Source organism: Amblyomma mixtum, chromosome 5 (assembly GCF_055824585.1).
Source record: "Amblyomma mixtum isolate Tamu chromosome 5, ASM5582458v1, whole genome shotgun sequence".
Taxonomy (NCBI): Eukaryota; Metazoa; Arthropoda; class Arachnida; order Ixodida; family Ixodidae; genus Amblyomma; species Amblyomma mixtum.
Window position 1 is genome coordinate 157,680,849 of NC_143016.1, and position 16,707 is coordinate 157,697,555.

Below are 16,707 nucleotides of genomic sequence, written 5' to 3' on the forward strand. Positions count from 1 at the left end.
CCCTTGTAAGGTCGGCTTGATTCCAGTCTCTTGGAGCGCAATTACATCAGGAGGTGTCAGTTGTGTGTTTATATATTGTTTTAAAAGGGCCTGCTTTTTGCGGTAGCCTCTGCAGTTCCATTGCCAAATATCTAAGTGTTCTTGTTCTTGCCGATACGTATTGATCATGTTTACGCGTCACTGCTGTTGCCTTGTTCGCTTGCGAAAGCTTTTAGCGCTGGACGGTTGTACGCTTTTTCCCTAATGTTTTCGGTATGTTTTTGTTTTCGAAAAGCGCTTCTGATCTCTGCGATCTGCCCTTGGAATTGTACTTGCATCTGTTGCATTTGCGATTGGATTTGCTGCATGATATCCTGCATCATCTGCTGCATCATCTGTTGCATTCGTGTTTCAAGGTCTCCTTCATTCGATGCCCGTGGTTGTTGTTTTGGAAGGGCTCTAGTCGTGTCGAGTTCCCGCTGTTGGTCCTTTAGTGTTTTTGTGAGTTCCTCAACTTTGCGTTCGGGCTCGTTTTGTTTGATTCGAGCGAGTTCTAGCTCGCGTCTGAGCGCATCGCTGTTCGCGTCCTTCGGTTCTGTGACGCGACTGTCTTTGTTGTTTGTGTTGTCTATGTTACTACCCTTTCCTACCGAGTGCGAAGCAGTGGTAGAAGCCCAGCTCACCTTGCTGCCGCTTGTCTGGGAAACCTTCTTCTTTTTCTTTTTCTCTTGCTTCTCCCCCTCCTGTGGGCCGACTGGTGGTAGAGGCGGGAAGGAGTTGGACCTCGATCGGCTCCTCGATGTCTCTCCCTCTGAGCTGAGCCATCGCTTGGGTGGTCGCCCGCGTTGGTCGCTCCGTCCTCTTTCTCCTGTGGGTTTTGGCCTGGCTTTTTTCAATCTCTCTCGGCACTCCTTGGATCCGGTCCGGTGTGCCTCGCCACAGATTATGCACTTGGGCGTGCACTCGTGGTCGGCGGGCGGGTTTGAAACTCCACACAGTCCGCACACAATAATGTTCGGTTGATTCTAGAAGAAAATTTTGAACCTCGGAGCGCGTGGCTTCTCTCGCGCTGTTTTTGGGTATCGTCATTTTCATCAACTTCCATTCGGGCGGCGCGACAGATCAGCTTCATTTGAGTAGTATACCTCATCACCGCAGCACAACACAATGCATGCATGCTTTCGTATTCACAGCACGTTAGCACTCTTAAGTGCCGTCCGTAATTTTTCAGTGCAACAGAAAAATTAAAATACCTTAACAAATACCGTTCCGCCGCATAACTGCACAATGGCTTTAGAAGGTGCGCGAGAGAAGCCACATGTCGACTGTCTCGCCAACTGTAAAAGTTTCTTACTTGGAAATTGCTCTTTAATCATTCTAGCAATATTTATAAACCTGTGCTCAGCAGTCGCTCTTTACGTAGGGATAGTATAAAAGAAATGTTTCAACAACAGAATACGAAATATTTGCAGGGAAATCAGGAGGCCCAGCTGCGCATTGTGCTGCGTCCGCTAGCGTGGCTACTCTTCCCGACCCAGGCACATGCATACTTACCTGGTGCTGAGTTTCCGATGGTCATGGTGGTCGGGCTCCGTGTTGAGGCCCTCCATTGCACTGCGGTGGGTTGACGCACGCCACTTCCCCAAACTGGGGAGGCTGGAGCATGCAATTTTTGGTAGTGGGGCTCGGCGTCCGCGCCAGCCCCTGCCTGATCACAAAGCAAAAATGAGAACCGTGCCATACAAGTGCTGCTTATCGGTTGTCGAAGTCACTGAAGACCTAAAAGTCTTTGGGCTTCCGATTCTATGTAGACTACCTCCGCCTTAAGAAGATTACGCGATGCCTCGACACACTGCTTGCAAAGTGCCCAAATATTTTCTTCTTTAGATTTACTTGCCAGGTACAGGAAGTCGGGGCACGCCCCAGGGTCCCCGCACGACCCCACTGCACTCAAGTGTTTATGTTCCTGAGGTCCATAACACTGGCAGCACGGCCGGTGGCGATGGTCTGCACGGCCGGGTCCTCCGAGCGCAGCAGGGTCTCCCAGTCCTCCCAGGTTTTGAGGTTCTCTAGGTCGCGCGGGGGAGGGTCCGCCGGGCAGAGGGAAAGGATGTGGAGGGAAGAAGCGAAGGGTTCTGGGCATAGGGCACACAAGGTAGATGTACTATGGTAGCGTAGGCTGCATAGAAGCCCATACGTTCAAAACATGGCGGCTCATGGTGCGCAGCCAGCGCCGTCGTCGAAATGCGTGGACAACTAAAGAGTGACGTCATAATTAAAACAAAAACGCGACGTTGAAGTCACGTGTTTTAGTGACGTCATATTTGTGACGTCAGCGTCACGTGCTGCTTGCCGGGAAAAATAAACTGCTGAACGCCGCGACGCTTCAGCGCGACACCCGACACGAGAACGAAGAAAGAAGACACGACGAGTGCCGACCACCAACGCTATTTTTAGGTAGTCAGTTCTCGTTGTGCCTTTTTCCTTCGTCCTCGCCTCAGGTGTCGCGCTGAATGTCGCAGGTGTAGCTCTGAAGCGATGAAATGTGACGCCGCCAGACAGGTTATCGCTCGCACATCGTGCAACCGCACACCTCTTTTTTGCGTACGGGGGCCCCCTGGCCACAGACGATGCCCTTTTGGGGCAAACGCGACAGAACCGCACCCAACCGAACGAAACTACACAGAAGCGCTGACAAAAGGGAAAAGCGGAAACTGAACACGAACGATGCACACCAAGAACTCGAGCAACAAGCAACGAGGAAAAAGTAGGGCTAGCAGAATGGTCAAAAGATATGACAAGGGTATGACATCAGAGCACCGTCAACCTTGGCATCGTCCCGCTGCCATTGCCGCTGCTTTGAGCGAACGCTGTCATAAAAATTTTTACAAAGCAAGCGCTATACTTTCTAACAAAATGCACAAAACTGAAACATTTTAAAAAGTAATCACTGCAATTGTTTTCGAATGCTTTTGAAACACAAAATATGTCGCAATTATTTTCCTCTTCTAGTCGTGTTTGCCCACTCATTTCATTTTGGCGCTTTAGTTCCACCCCTAATTTGATGTCGCTAGCACTTGGTTCTGGACCGCATTCGGGCTCGGGCTTCGCGACCTATTTCAATAGACCTTGGGGCACATGCGGGAGTGGGAAAGGATGGATGATAGTGGGCTAGGCTAAGGGGTGAGGGGACAGTGTGTGTCTGTAGTCTGCGCCAGAGTGTTGCGTGTTTGTTATCTAGGGAGGGGTGGGGCGGGCGGTAGAGTTGGCGTGAGGCTCTGTATGCCTGGGTCAGCTCACTGAATGTGTGCATGCGCTCCTTCGCGAATCCCCGATCCGAGGCCACCTGAGCCCGGTTTAAAGAACCTCGGGCTAAAAGGTTGGCAGCCTCGTTTCCGGGATTCTCGGAGTGCGCAGGCACCCATATCAGCTCCACATGGCGAGACGAGGGTGCATCGGGCGAGTCCAGTATCCCAAAAGCAGGGACATGAACTCGGCCTCGAGCAAAATTTAAAATCGCAGTTTTGGAGTCACTTAATATATACCGGGCTTCCGTGCGAGTGATAGCTAGTGCAATGGCGGCTTCCTCTGTAGCCTCTGGGGACGTGTCTGGAGGGAGAGGTAGTGTGAGGAGGGCGGGTAAAGAGGAGTCCACCACAGCTGCTGTCGCTTCATCACCCGTGCAGGCAGCGTCCACCCATACGGCGTCCGGCTCGGGGCCGTACGCTCGATGGAATGCCTTCGCACGGGCTCTGCGGCGCTGCTCATGGTGGGAGGGGTGCATATTCCTCTGGAGCGGCCTAATGAGAAGCTCCTGGTGAAGGGGTCGTGGGATGGCGAGGAGGGTTGGGTCGTTGGCCGGAATTCTGATGCCGAGGGAGCCCAGGATATACCGACCTGTGGAAGATTGTGTGAGCCTGATGTATTGGACCTGTCGGTGGGCCTCCACCAGTTCCCCGATCGTGTTGTGGAGGCCCAGGCCTAGTAATCTTTCTCTGGGTGTGCTGAGGGGAAGATGAAGTGCTACTTTGAATGCCTTGCGAATCAAAGCATCCAAAGCGTTTATGCCATGTTTGGATAGTTGTAAGTATGGGGTAGTGTACAGCACACGGCTGAGGACAGTTAAAGGCATGAATGAGGCTACATAGGTCGCGCTCCTTCATGCCTCTATGACGTCCCGAAACCCTGCGGATGAGGTGCGTTATCGCGCCTACAACCTGCTTGAGTTTCTTGAGGGTAGTGGTGTTTTTGCCATCGTTCTGGATGTGCAGGCCCAATACACGGAGGGTGGCAACCTCAGGTACCCGGTCACCATTTAGTTCAATGGCAATGGGGGAGCGGGGACAGCGGTGGTTCTTAGGCCGGATGAGGAGCAGTTCGGATGTCTCTGGGGAGCAGGACAGTCCGATCGTCCGTGCGTAATTTTGGCTGAGGGTGGCTGCTTCCTGTAAGGTGTTCTCTATGTCTCCGTCACTGCCGTGGGTGGTCCACAGGGCGATATCGTCGGCATAAAGAGTGTACAAGGGCAGACGTGCAGGCTAGTTGGTGAACCATGATTGTGGCCTTGTGGTAGAGCATCCGCCTCCCATTCGGGAGGTGCTGGGTTCGATCCCCAGTGCCGCCGGGTACCCACCGGTTTCTTTAATGGGTACAAGATTTCCCCTGGCCTGGTGCTCGGCTCTTCTAGGGTGAAATGCTTGAGAAAAAGGTCTTAGACCAAACAGTTGCCTTGACGGATGAGTGATAAGTTCCCCCGCCAAGCAACCATAAGTCCGCCTCGTGCGGCATAATCCCAATTTGTGGCCTCAACGACAGATTAAGGGAACATAAAAATGATTTGGCTACCTCCAATGACCGCAACCTGCCGCTTCACTGCTCTGAATGCACAAAAGAAAATCAGGAAGTGTGTAAACCCATGTTTCATAGGTGCCGAACTTTCAAAAGAAGCAAGGACCGAACCACGAGGGAAATAATTGAGGCCCAAAGGATATCAGCTCTGGGTAACCTTTGTGTCAGCAACCCTTCTCTTGCGCTATCTGATAAAGAACGGGCGTACTTGGCAAAGCGCGCGACGCGTCATTAGGTTTTTTTCAATTTTTTTGGCGCATTTTACCAGTTTGCCGCCTTCGCGCATCTTGCCTTATGTATATATACATGTATTTTCCATGAATAAATTTAGTTGTAAGTCAGCGCTGTGTGTGTCTTTTCTATCTGTGTCCCTGTCTTTTGCGCTGTTTTAAATAATAAAGAGTGTGCTTCAGGTGGGGAATAGTTGCCAATTTTCGGGCGAGGGGGATGAGGGTAATGTTAAAGAGAAAGGGGGAAAGGACGGACCCTTGAGGGGTGCCGATACTCTGAATCGTGTAGGAGGGGGAAGACAGAGGGCCGAAGTGTATCTCAGCCGTGCGGTCAGTGAGGAATGCTTGAAGGTAGGCATACGTGCGCGCACCCACATTCAATGGGGATAGAGCAGTCATGATCGCCTGATGTTCAATGCGATCAAAAGCTTTGGAGAGATCCAAAGCTAAGACTGCCTTGGTGTGACCTGGAAGAAGCGGGTCGAAAATGTCGTGTGTGAGTTGAAGCATGGCGTCCTGTTCGGATAAATGAGGGCGAAATTCTATCATGGTATGCGGGTAAAGATTGTTGTCCGCCATGTGACTTGTGAGTCTCGCTAACACAACATGCTCGAGGAGCTTCCCGAGGCATGAGGTTAGCGAAATCGGGCGAAGGTTTTGAAGTTTAAGTGGTTTGTTGGGTTTAGGTATGAATATTACCTTCGTGTGGCGCCAGGACTAATGGAACTCAACCTCCCTCCAGCACTGGTTGAAGTATTTCGTAATGTGGGTGATCGATTGGTCATCCAGATTACGGAGCATCGAGTTTGTGATCTGGTCTGGACCAGGTGCGGAGTTGGTGCGGAGAATCAGGAGGGCCGCTCTGACTTCTGTCTCCGTGATGTCGGTGTCGAGCGTGGGATTTGCTTGTCCTGTGTAGTGCGGTAGAGGTATGGGGCCGCCTGGAGACGTGTACATGGTTTGAAATGCGTCTAGAAGGGTGTCGGGATCGTCAATGTGTTCATGTGTGAGGCGTGTCACGTGGAGCTGTGTTGGTGATTTTGTGCGTGTGGGGTCAATGAGGTGTCGGAGGAGTTGCCATGCGCATTTGCTGGACAGTTTTCCGTCGATGCCGTCACATATCTGTCCCCAGTTGGATCGACAGAGCTTCTCAGAGTGCTGTTGGATTTGTGTCTGCAGCGCGGCCAGCCGCTTTTTAAGCGTTCTGTTGAGTTTGTTGCTTTTCCAGCGTACCAGGATGCTGTGATAAGCCTCCCAGAGGTAGGCTAGGCGTGTGTCAAGGGTAGGTGTTTCGGTTGTAGTTTCAATGTGTCGCGTGTTGGGGTGAACGTCATGCTTGAGTGACCGCAACCATGCGTCGATGTCTGCGATGGGAGTGTCTGGGAGGGCGGTGCGTGCAGTGCGAAATGCATCCCAGTTAATGAGTTTGAGTATGGTATTTGCCGGACGGGGTGGTTTGTACGGGACAGTGATTTGTATAATGTAATCATCACTGCCCAGTGTATGTTGTGTTCTGTTCCAGGTAACGCCGCGGATGCAGCGGCTCAGCGTCAGGTCCGGACTAGTGTCCATGCTGACACTGTTGCCGATCATTGCAGGCGTCTGAAACGTGTTGTGCACAGTGAGTTGGATGTTCTGCAGGAGCCACCAGAGCCTGCGACCTCGATGTGTCGTGGTTGTGTATCCCCAGTCAGTATGCTGACTGTTGAAGTCCCCACCGATGAGTAGGGGATGTTTCCCTGCTAGATGGTGTAGCTTTCGCAGAAGTGATTCTAGCGAGGCCATCGGCTGAGACGGGAGGTGGTATATGTTTGCTATAAATATAGAAGGAAGTGAATGTGTGTGATGTATAAGTTCTGTGATCACGCAGGGCGTCTCAGACATGATGTGATGAGTTTTGTAGGTGAGGCTGCGGTGGATGAGTGTGGACGCCCTGGGTGTGTTAGTGGTATCCGAGTGTGTAGATGTGTAGCAGGGGAGGGTTGCCTGGTGTGCAGTCTCCTGTAGGAGTAGTATGTGGGGCGTGGGTGTGATGGTGGGAAGGAGAAGTTGCAGAGGCACGCGCTTTGCCCGGAAGCCGCAGCAGTTCCAAATTCAAATGGGAAGATAATTAGGGTTCCCCCCCCCCGCCATATTGCATGGTGGGGGGGATTAAGGAGGGTAATAAGACGGGTGTCAATTGGTATGTGTTGTTCAGGAAAGGTGGTTTGTGCTTGCGTAGGTAGGATGGGGGTAGTGGAGGGGGTTCGAAGTTGAGTGAAGCGATGGGTAAGATTATGTTCCAAGAGCTCCATCGTCTTGGTAAACATAGCGTCCATGCGCTGCTCCAGTTTTTCGGTGAGGGTGGCGGCAAGGTGATTGAATCTGGCCTCGAGGCGGGCGTCTAGCTCTTTTAGTTTGTGGTCAAATTTGGCCTCGAGCGCTGCTAATTTAGCGTCTATTTCTGGGGGCACGGGCGGGGGTGTGGCGTCTGTGGTGCGTTGTTTCTTTGCAGGAGGGGTGCTCGAATTGTCTGTGGATGATGAAGTCGAGTTAATGACAGCGGGTGCGGGTTGAGAGGGCATAACCCTCAGGAGCAGGAGGGGTGCTCGAATTGTCTGTGGATGATGAAGTCGAGTTAATGACAGCGGGTGCGGGTTGAGGGGGCATAACCCTCAGGAGCAGGAGGGGTGCTCGAATTGTCTGTGGATGATGAAGTCGAGTTAATGACAGCGGGTGCGGGTTGAGAGGGCATAACCCTCAGGAGCAGGAGGGGTGCTCGAATTGTCTGTAGATGATGAAGTCGAGTTAATGACAGCGGGTGCGGGTTGAGGGGGCATGACCCTCAGGAGCAGGAGGGGTGCTCGAATTATCTGTGGATGATGAAGTCGAGTTAATGACAGCGGGTGCAGGTTGAGGGGGCACCCTTGACGGCCTGCATAAATTCACTGTGATGCCTTTCAGTCTTTGTAATGCTCCTGTCACCTTTGATAGGATGGTGGATACCATTGCCTGTGTAAACTCGACAATATAGTGGTGTTTTCATCTCAGTCTGACACACACCCCTACCGCCCTGCCTCTCTGACGCCGGCCTCCAGCCCAACATAAAGGAGCGTCATTTTGCCGCCCGCCAGCTTACCATTTTAGGCCACGTTGTCTCCAATGACGGTGTCCGTCCGGACACGTCCAGACTTCATGCTGTAGCTGCGTTTCCTTCACCTACTTCTATCAAGGAACAGCGCAGCTTCCTAGATCTGTCCAACTACTTCCGCAGGTTTATACACAACTTTGCCTCAAATGCGGCGCCTTTGAAGTAACTTCGTCCTGCAGTTCCGATTTTTCGCAGTGGTCCCGAGTGTGTGACACCGCCTTTGATTCCTTGCGCCGTCTCCTCACCGCCTCGCCGATAATGCGCCATTTCGACACGAGTGCACCTACCGAGGTCTATACTGGGACCAGTGGGGTGCCGTACGCGCCCAACGCAAATCTTGCTTCGCTGAATACGTCGTTGCTTATGCCAGCCGCACTATCACAAAGGATAAATATAATTACTCGGTCACTGAACACGAGTGCCCGGCGATAGTGTGGGCCTTTACCGAGTTCCTCCCTTACCTCTACGGCCGCCCGTCTGAAGTCGTGGACGACAAACATGCGCTGTGCGGGCTTTCCTCACTCATAGACCCATCCGACCGCCTCGCGAGGTGCGCCCTTCGCCTACAGGAATACGATATCCGCGTCGTGTATCGTACTGGCCGGAAGCATCAAAACGCTGATGCATTATCCCGCTGCCCCCTTCCAGCCATTATTCCGGTCTTTCCACCTCCAACGCCTCCTCGCCGACGCTTCATATTAGCGCCGTTCTTTCGGAACAGCGTGCCGACCCACGCATATCTTCCCTTCCTGACTTCCACTCCAACCCAACGGCTGCTTCTCCATCGCATGCTCGTCGCCACCATGCTTCCATTTTTTCAATCCGTGATAATCTCCTTTATCACCACAACTACAGTTCAGGTGGCCGCAGGTGGTTGCTAGTTACTCAGCGTTACCTTCGCTCGGTAGTCTGCGCCCATTTTCACGCTGGCCCGGAGTGTGGTCATCTCAGAGTATTCCAGATATACGCTCGCATCCGACTACGATATTATTGGCATGGCGTGTACACCTTCATCCTCACATACGTGTGCTTATGCCTTACCTGTCAACATGGCAAGCCACCTCCTTATCGTTCTGCTGGAGAATAGTAGCCGCTACCTTGCCTGCCACGCCCTTTCAACCGCATCGGCATTGATTTATACGGCCCCCTTCCGTACAGTTCAGCCGGGAACCGTTGGGATATGCCTCGGTTGACCATTTGACAAGGTATGCAGAAACTGCCGCCCTTCCGGCTGCCACAGCCTCAGAAGTTTCCTCGTTTATGTGAGTGGGTCAGTGTCTATAACAAATGACGGCTTCAAAGTAAGAATATCTGAGATGATGAGGACGACACAGCAGTGCCGCGCCTCGTCACCATCGCTGGTAGCTTCATTCTGAATATAAATGAGTAAAAGGGGAATAAGCTGCACTCTAGCGCACTCCACGTTTTAAAATGATAAGCGCTGTAGGATATCTTGCCTTTTTACTATCACATAGGCGTATTCGCCTATGTGGTAAATGGGCTTGGGCAGGGCATGTAATGGGAAGGCAAGATAACCAATCGGTGGTCCGTAAGATTAACGGAGTGGATTCCAAGAGAAGGCAAACGTAGCAGGGGGCGGCAGAAAGTTAGGTGGGCGGATGAGATTGGGGTTTGGGAAGATTGTCGGACTGTTTGCTTTCGTTGATTTTAAGAAGAAGCTGAAAATTTACCCGCTCAATGTGCCAAGGATTGTTAAGAGAAGTGCCCTCCTCGCGAACTGCCACACGTGTTTGTACAGTGCCCAGGTGGCACAACACTTTGGGCTCAATCCTCCGTCTCTTGAGATTTACGCAGCCCCTATCTAGTGCTGCACTTCAGCATGTCGCTGGGGTGGCAATGCCGAGTCAGTCTAACTCGAGGTTCGCACTGTGCTGGGTTCTTTGTAATCGTAACAGCTTGTTTTTTTTGTAGTTTTCTTTAGGTTATTTTTACACTGCATCAAAGCCCTAAAACATATATGTGAGTTTATGTTATTCAGCAGTTGATTGTATAAATATTCGTGCTATTTTTCATGATGTTTATCTCTTTTGCATTTTTAATGATAATGTTTAGTAGACGTGTGTATATTATGCGCTTCCTTGATTACTTGTTCCTGTTGGGTTATGCTTGGAATGCGTTTCAAGTATTTCTTTGACGTGTGCGAATATTTATACCAGTGTGCTTGAAGTCATGCCCAGTAATGGTTGCGTGGTCTGTGTCAAGCTCAGGCAGCCGACCAGAATATTCTGGAACATAAAGTTGAATTGAAACTCAGAATGTAAAAACGGTACTGAAGGCATTACATTGGTTTAAGCAGTGTGCTTATAATACGTATCTGCACATCATTGGCAGTTCCAAGGAGTAAATGAGCCTGCATTCAAGAGTTACTGTTATTGGTGGCCCACACAAACTGCTGCTGCTCTTGACAGCAACATTAAAAACCAGCATGACCATCCGTTCATTTTTGGCATTGATTGTTCAAGCGTCTGAGCTGCTCAGTTTCTCTAGAAGTTTCTCAAGCCTGTCTAGGCGTGCAAGCAGATGACTACGTTCCTCTGCCCGGCATTGCACTTCAGGGCGGTGCCTTTCCTCCTCCAGTGCAAGTTTCCTTTCTTCGAGGGCCAGCCGCTGTCTTGCTAGTTCGAGTTCTTCCTGCCTCAGCCCAAATTCATACTCCTCTCGGCGGGCGAGGAACTCCAAGCCCATTGCTTGAAGCCCTCGCACTCCTTTTGGGACAATAAAAGGAAAATCTTAGCAATGTCGCATGAAAGAACACTGGCATAATGTTAGGCAGCTAAACTATCTATTGCTGAAATGCAACATAAATTAGTAATCAAGAGCCTTTTGGCCTGTAACGCATTTGCTTTCTCCAAACGAAGGATAAATGTACAGCAAGCAACTGTTAACACATTAAAAAAAGCTGCACACACGCATGTGTAAGGTAGAACCGTGCAGAAAAAGAATAGGCTGCAATTTCGCATAATTCACATCGGGGCTTGTCTTGTTTCGTTAGTAGGAAATTATTGGTGAGGTGTGTGTGTGTGTCCTATACGGAGACGGCAGATAATCACTTCTTTTAAACGTTCCTGGTGGGTGCAGGACTTCCATTCTCCTAAAACTGGTTTTACAAACTATAATTTGTTATTTTCTTCATTGTTTCACGTAAACTGCCATTTTTTCCTTAGTTTACAGTGTGCTAAGTTCACGCAGTCTTTAAAGGGACTATTTACTTTATGGGCTAGCATTTGGGCTGGCATTTGGTACTGTATTTGGTCAGGGCCGGGTGCAGTATGTTTACCGGCAGAAATGAGTGTTTGGATTTTTTGTATTGTAATTAAATTATTGTAGGGTCCATTTGTACCGCTACGTATTGGCAGTCTTTGCTTCTCTGCCGTGGTTTTGTGTTTTTGAAGAGCTGCTGTGTAGTGGGATGAGCTGGAAATTGTAGAAAAATATTATCCTAAAATATCTTTCTTCTAGACTCGTCTGTACACCGATAGTAGTGAGAAGGGGGACTGCGAACGGAGAGTAGTTGCCATTTAGCTTTCTGACCTTCTCCCACATTTGTTTTTATGTGGTCGAGCTGTTTATTGACGAAACGTAATTTTTCCACGAAGATTTTTCGGCACTGCGACAAATATATCGAGCTTTCGCTCTCGTGTTTTTAAATTTTTATAAAAGTCTCATGTGTAGGGTATCTCCGAAAAATGCCCCAAGCTTTGTTTTGCTTCTTTTTCGCTTCTTTACATTCTTTTTGTACCAGTATTTGTTATTTCGGTTTACTATTCAAGAGGATTGAGGAATAGCTTGGCGTGCAGCGGCAATAATACAGTTTGTGGAAAATTCGATAAGTTCGTCTACACTCAGGTCGTCAGAAACTATTTTATCTAGGCTCGCTTTTTCACGGAACAGTGCCGGAACAGTGCCCAGTAGGCTAAGTGCAGTTTCCACGGTTGCGGTTTTGTTCGGATAACTTTGGGTGAATGTGCTAATCTAATTAGAATGGGTAGATGATCGCTTCCATATGGGTTCCAATTAAAATCTGCAAAAATAGAGGACGAACTAAAAGATAAATCGCTATAACTCAATTTTCCTGGCTAAGGAGAACAGTAGGTTGGCTTGCCAGTATTTAAGAGACAAATGTTGTTGCAGAGTATGAAATCTTCAATCAGTTGACCTCTAGTGTCGGTTTTCGCACTACCTCAAAAGCAGGAGTGGGCTTTAAAATCTCATGTCATCAAAAACGGTTCTGGTAATTGATCTAAAAGGTCTTCTAAGTCATGGGTTGTTATTTTTATATGAGGGTCTATATATGCGCAGCACACTGTAGTTATTTTAAATGTGTGCAGGATGGCTGCCACGGCTTCTAATCAAGTTTTAAGTTTGTGTTCGCGAGCTGCGACTCCATTTCTGACTGTTATGGCAACGCCACCCGAAAGCCTAGGTTTGTGTCTTGTAAACATAAGGCTACAGGTGAATGTGTGTCTAGAATGTCTTTGATCTCATTTAGGTTATGTCGGAGGCCCCCGCAGTTCGAACGTATGAAAGCCATCTTGTATTATGTGGGAAGTGAGAAAACTAGGTTTTTTCTTCGGGCGCTCTGATTCGGGGCTTCTCTTTCTTTTGTCGCTCTAATGAGCACCGCCGTCCCTCCGACGTAGACGGCACACGGCTGCCTTGACTTGTGTCCATCGCATCCTCAGATACGCTGGACGTCCGTGCAGTACGCACGGCTGTTTTCGTGTTGGGCCTCTCCGCGAACGGAGGGGCCTTGGGGCCCGCCGACCTGGACGTTCGCGCAGCCTGCTTCGTGGGTGGTGGCAAAGCGCTAGCTGCTGCCACCTGGAGCACGGGTGGCCCTGCTCCAGGCTCACTGTTTGTTGCTGGAGCAGGAGCCGGAAGCCGCTGTGGAGCCGTGCCCTGTTGCACCACAACGGAGAAGCTAGGTTTGTGTATCGATGAAACTGAATGATATGTTTTCTTTTACTTTGATTGTGATAATTTCTTTCTCTTGTTTCCATACAGAACATGCACATGAGTACTCCGGTTGGCTGCCCTCACAATTTATGCACAGGTGTTGTTCAACTGTACAGCTATTAGACCAATGTTCATGTGAAGCCCATTTCGCGCATGTCAGTTGGCCCCGGCAGGCCTGAGAGCTGTGGCGGTAACGTCGGTACTAAAAGCAGCGTCGTGGGTTAGGTATGTACTGCCTGAGTTGAAGATTCATGCAACCGATTTTTGTTGATTCTGGGAGCATGCTTGATGCGAATGTCAGGATGTGTTTCGTGTGAATTTCTTTGTCGTCTGTCCTCATTTTTATTCTCTACACGTTAGTTACATTTTCTTCCTTCAGTCCTTCAAGAAGTTGTTTGGTTACATGCCAAAGGTCCTCATCTGAGATAACTACTCGTACAGTGTTCAAAGATCGGTGTGGGCTGACTGTCACGGGTGTGTCTCCAAAAGTTGTTATTTCCGCTAACTTTTCGTGCTGGTGGTTGTATAGGAGTTCTAGTAACAAGTCGCCGTTAGCTAATTTCTTTATCTTATAACCATGACCTATGCTTTCTTTGAGAGTTCTGGAGACAAGAAATGGGGAAATCAGTCAAGCAGTTTTTTCTCATGGTTTAGAGTGCACTACGTGTAACCGTGGGAAGCTCGTCGTGTTTTTTGAAAAGATTTTTGCTATCTTGGTGCGCCCTCTCCTGCGAGGTAGATCGGTAGTAAAAAAATGAGAAGCCATACGAAGTGTTTGGTGTTCGGCAACGGTGCCAGGCGCCCACCACGCAGCCAAACATGGGGACAGGAAGGGAGCCTTTAAAAAGCCCTGGCCACGCCAGCTGTACACAACCACTATAACCCAATATGGCGCAACACATGGTTGTCAGCGACACAAGGCTACATTCGCCGCCAGGAAAAAAGGGGAAAAAAAGAAGAGAGTAGTAGTTAGGACAGTTGTGAGAAAAAAGACAAGAATGTGAAAGATGCAGGGAGGACAGGAAAAGGCGACTGCCGATTTCTCCCGGTCGGGTGAGGCCGGAGGTGCCGTCTACAGGAAGCTGGGGCCAAAGTGGTGTGTTGCCTCCGCCGAGGGGCCTTAAGGGTCCAAACGCTCGGCATTGGCTCAACCATTAGAATCCCCTTTTCCCCGGACACAGCGATGCCACGCACGACTAAGCGCGGATGCTCGGGTCCGTGATGGCGCACTGCTCACCATCATCCCCCTGCAGGAATGTCCGTGCGGATGCTCAGGAACCCGTGGTATCGCCACTGACCAACGTCTGCACGCTGCAGACGCTCCCCCTCCCCCCCCCCCCCCCCCCCCCCCCGCGGAGAGCTCATGTGAAGTGTCGGCGAGGAGGAGCTGGAGGTGGAAAGGCCGGAAATAATGGCTGGAAGTGGGCAGCGGGATAGGGCATCAGCATTTTGATGCTTGCAGCCAGTACGATGCACGAAACGGATATCGTATTCCTGTAGGCGAAGTGCCCACCTCGCGAGGCGGTCGGATGGGTCTTTCAGAGAGGAAAGCGAGCAAAGCGCATGTTTGTCGGCCACGACTTCAAACGGGTGGCCGTAGAGGTAAGGGAGGAACTTTTTAAAGGCCAAAACTATAGCCAGGCACTCTTTTTCAGTGACCGAGTAATTAGATTTAGCCTTTGAGATCGTACGGCGGGCATAGGCAACGACGTATTCAGCGAAGCAAGGTTTGCGTTGGGCGAGTACGGTGCCCCACTGGTGCAAGTATGGACCTCGGTAGGGGCAGTCGGGTCGAAATGGCGCAGTATCGGCGAGGCGGTGAGGAGATGGCGCAAAGAATCGAAGGCGTTGTCACACACTCAGGACCACTGCGAAAGATCGGAACTACAGGACGAAGTTGCTTCAAAGGCGCAGCAACTGAGGCAAAGTTGCGTATTATCCTACGGAAGTAGTAGGATAGACCTAGCAAGCTGCGCAGTTCTTTGACAGAAGTAGGTCCAGGAAACGCAGCACGAAGTCTGGACGTGTCCGGACGGACACCGCCCTTGGAGACAACGTGGCCTAAAATGGTAAGTTGGCGGGCGGGAAAATGACGCTTCTTTCAGTTCAGCTGGAGGCCGGCGTCAGGCAGGGGAAAACGTGCTTCGGGCGGTAAGGGTGTGTCAGTTCGTGCGTGGACCCTGGGGCATGCCCCGAATTCCTGTGTAAATAAAGTTTTTTTTCTCTCTCTCTCTTCCACTTCAGTCCACGCACAATAGTATCCACCATCGTCTCAAAGGTGGCAGGAGCATTACAAAGAAGAAAGGCATCAGAGTAAACTTATGTAGGCCGTTAAGGGTTGCAAAGGCGGTTTTGGGCGATCGGTTTTTTCCATGGGTACCTGCCAGTACCCGGAAAGTAAATGTAAAAAGAAAATATTTGGGACCTTGCAAGCAGTCTGTTTTGTCACGATGCGTGGCAGGAGATAGGCGTCCTTGCGCGTAATCTTCTTAAGGCGGCGGTAGTCTACACAGAATCGGAAGCCCAAGGACTGTTTGAAGGCTGGATGACGGCGTTTTTGAGCATTTGGCCAAAGGTAGTTTGGACTTCAGTACGATATAAGCAGTACTTATATGGCACAGTTCTAATTTTTGCTTTGTGATAAGGTAGGGGCTGGCGCGGACGCCAAGCCCCACTACCAAAAATTGCATGCTCCAGCCTCCCCAGTTTGGGGAAGTGGCGTGCGTCAACCCACCGCAGTGCAATGGTGGGCCTCAACACGGAGCCCGACCTCATTGATCATCGGAAACTCAGCACCAGGTAAGTATGCCTGTGCCGGGGTCGGGAAGAGTAGCCACGCTGGCGGACGCAGCACAAGGCGCAGCTGGGCACCCTGATTTTCCTTTAAGTATTTCGTATTCTGTTGTTGAAACATTTATTTTATACTATCCCTGCATAAAGCACGACTGTCGGGCACAGGTATATAAATATTGCTAGAGAGATTAAACATCACTTTTTAAGTAATAAGCTTTTATATTGCCCGAGACAATCGACGCGTGGTTTCTCCCGCGCGCATTTTAAGCCCATTGCGGAGTTGTCGGGAGGAATGGTATGAGTTAAGGTATTTTAATTTTGCTGTTGCACTGAAAAATTACGGACGGCACTTAAGAGTGCTAACGTGCTGTGAATTCGAAAGGATGCATGCATTGTGTTGTGCTGCGGTGATGAGGTATACTACTCTAATGCAGTAGTGGCCAGAGAAACTACTCTGTTCGCGCCGCCCGAATGGAAGTTGATGAAGACGACGATACCCAGAACCAGCGCGAGAGAAGCCACGCGCTCGGAGGTTGAAAATTTTCTTCTAGAATCACAACTTCTTCCATCATAAGCTTTCGTTATGCCCCTTTTATTCATTAATTTCGATCTTCTCTATTTGCTATTTCTATATTTTTTTCCCCTTTCTTTTCCTTTAATTACCTCCAAAATTTAAGCTTATTAGGCCCTTTTGCCACCCTCGACCCCCGCTGTCACGGAAAGTGAGTTGTTCAAGTTTTTGATATCTCA

At 50.0% G+C, this 16,707-nt stretch overlaps 2 non-coding genes across 2 annotated transcripts; one reads left to right on the forward strand and one right to left on the reverse strand.

Moving 5' to 3' along the window:
- The first annotated feature begins 1,525 nt into the window (after positions 1-1,525).
- Positions 1,526-1,686, forward strand: LOC149344267 (U1 spliceosomal RNA). The gene has a single exon (XR_016283348.1). It is a non-coding gene; the product is annotated as a U1 spliceosomal RNA (small nuclear RNA).
- A 14,124-nt stretch (positions 1,687-15,810) lies between these two features.
- Positions 15,811-15,971, reverse strand: LOC149344268 (U1 spliceosomal RNA). Its single transcript, XR_016283344.1, has one exon. It is a non-coding gene; the product is annotated as a U1 spliceosomal RNA (small nuclear RNA).
- Between the last annotated feature and the right edge of the window lie 736 nt (positions 15,972-16,707).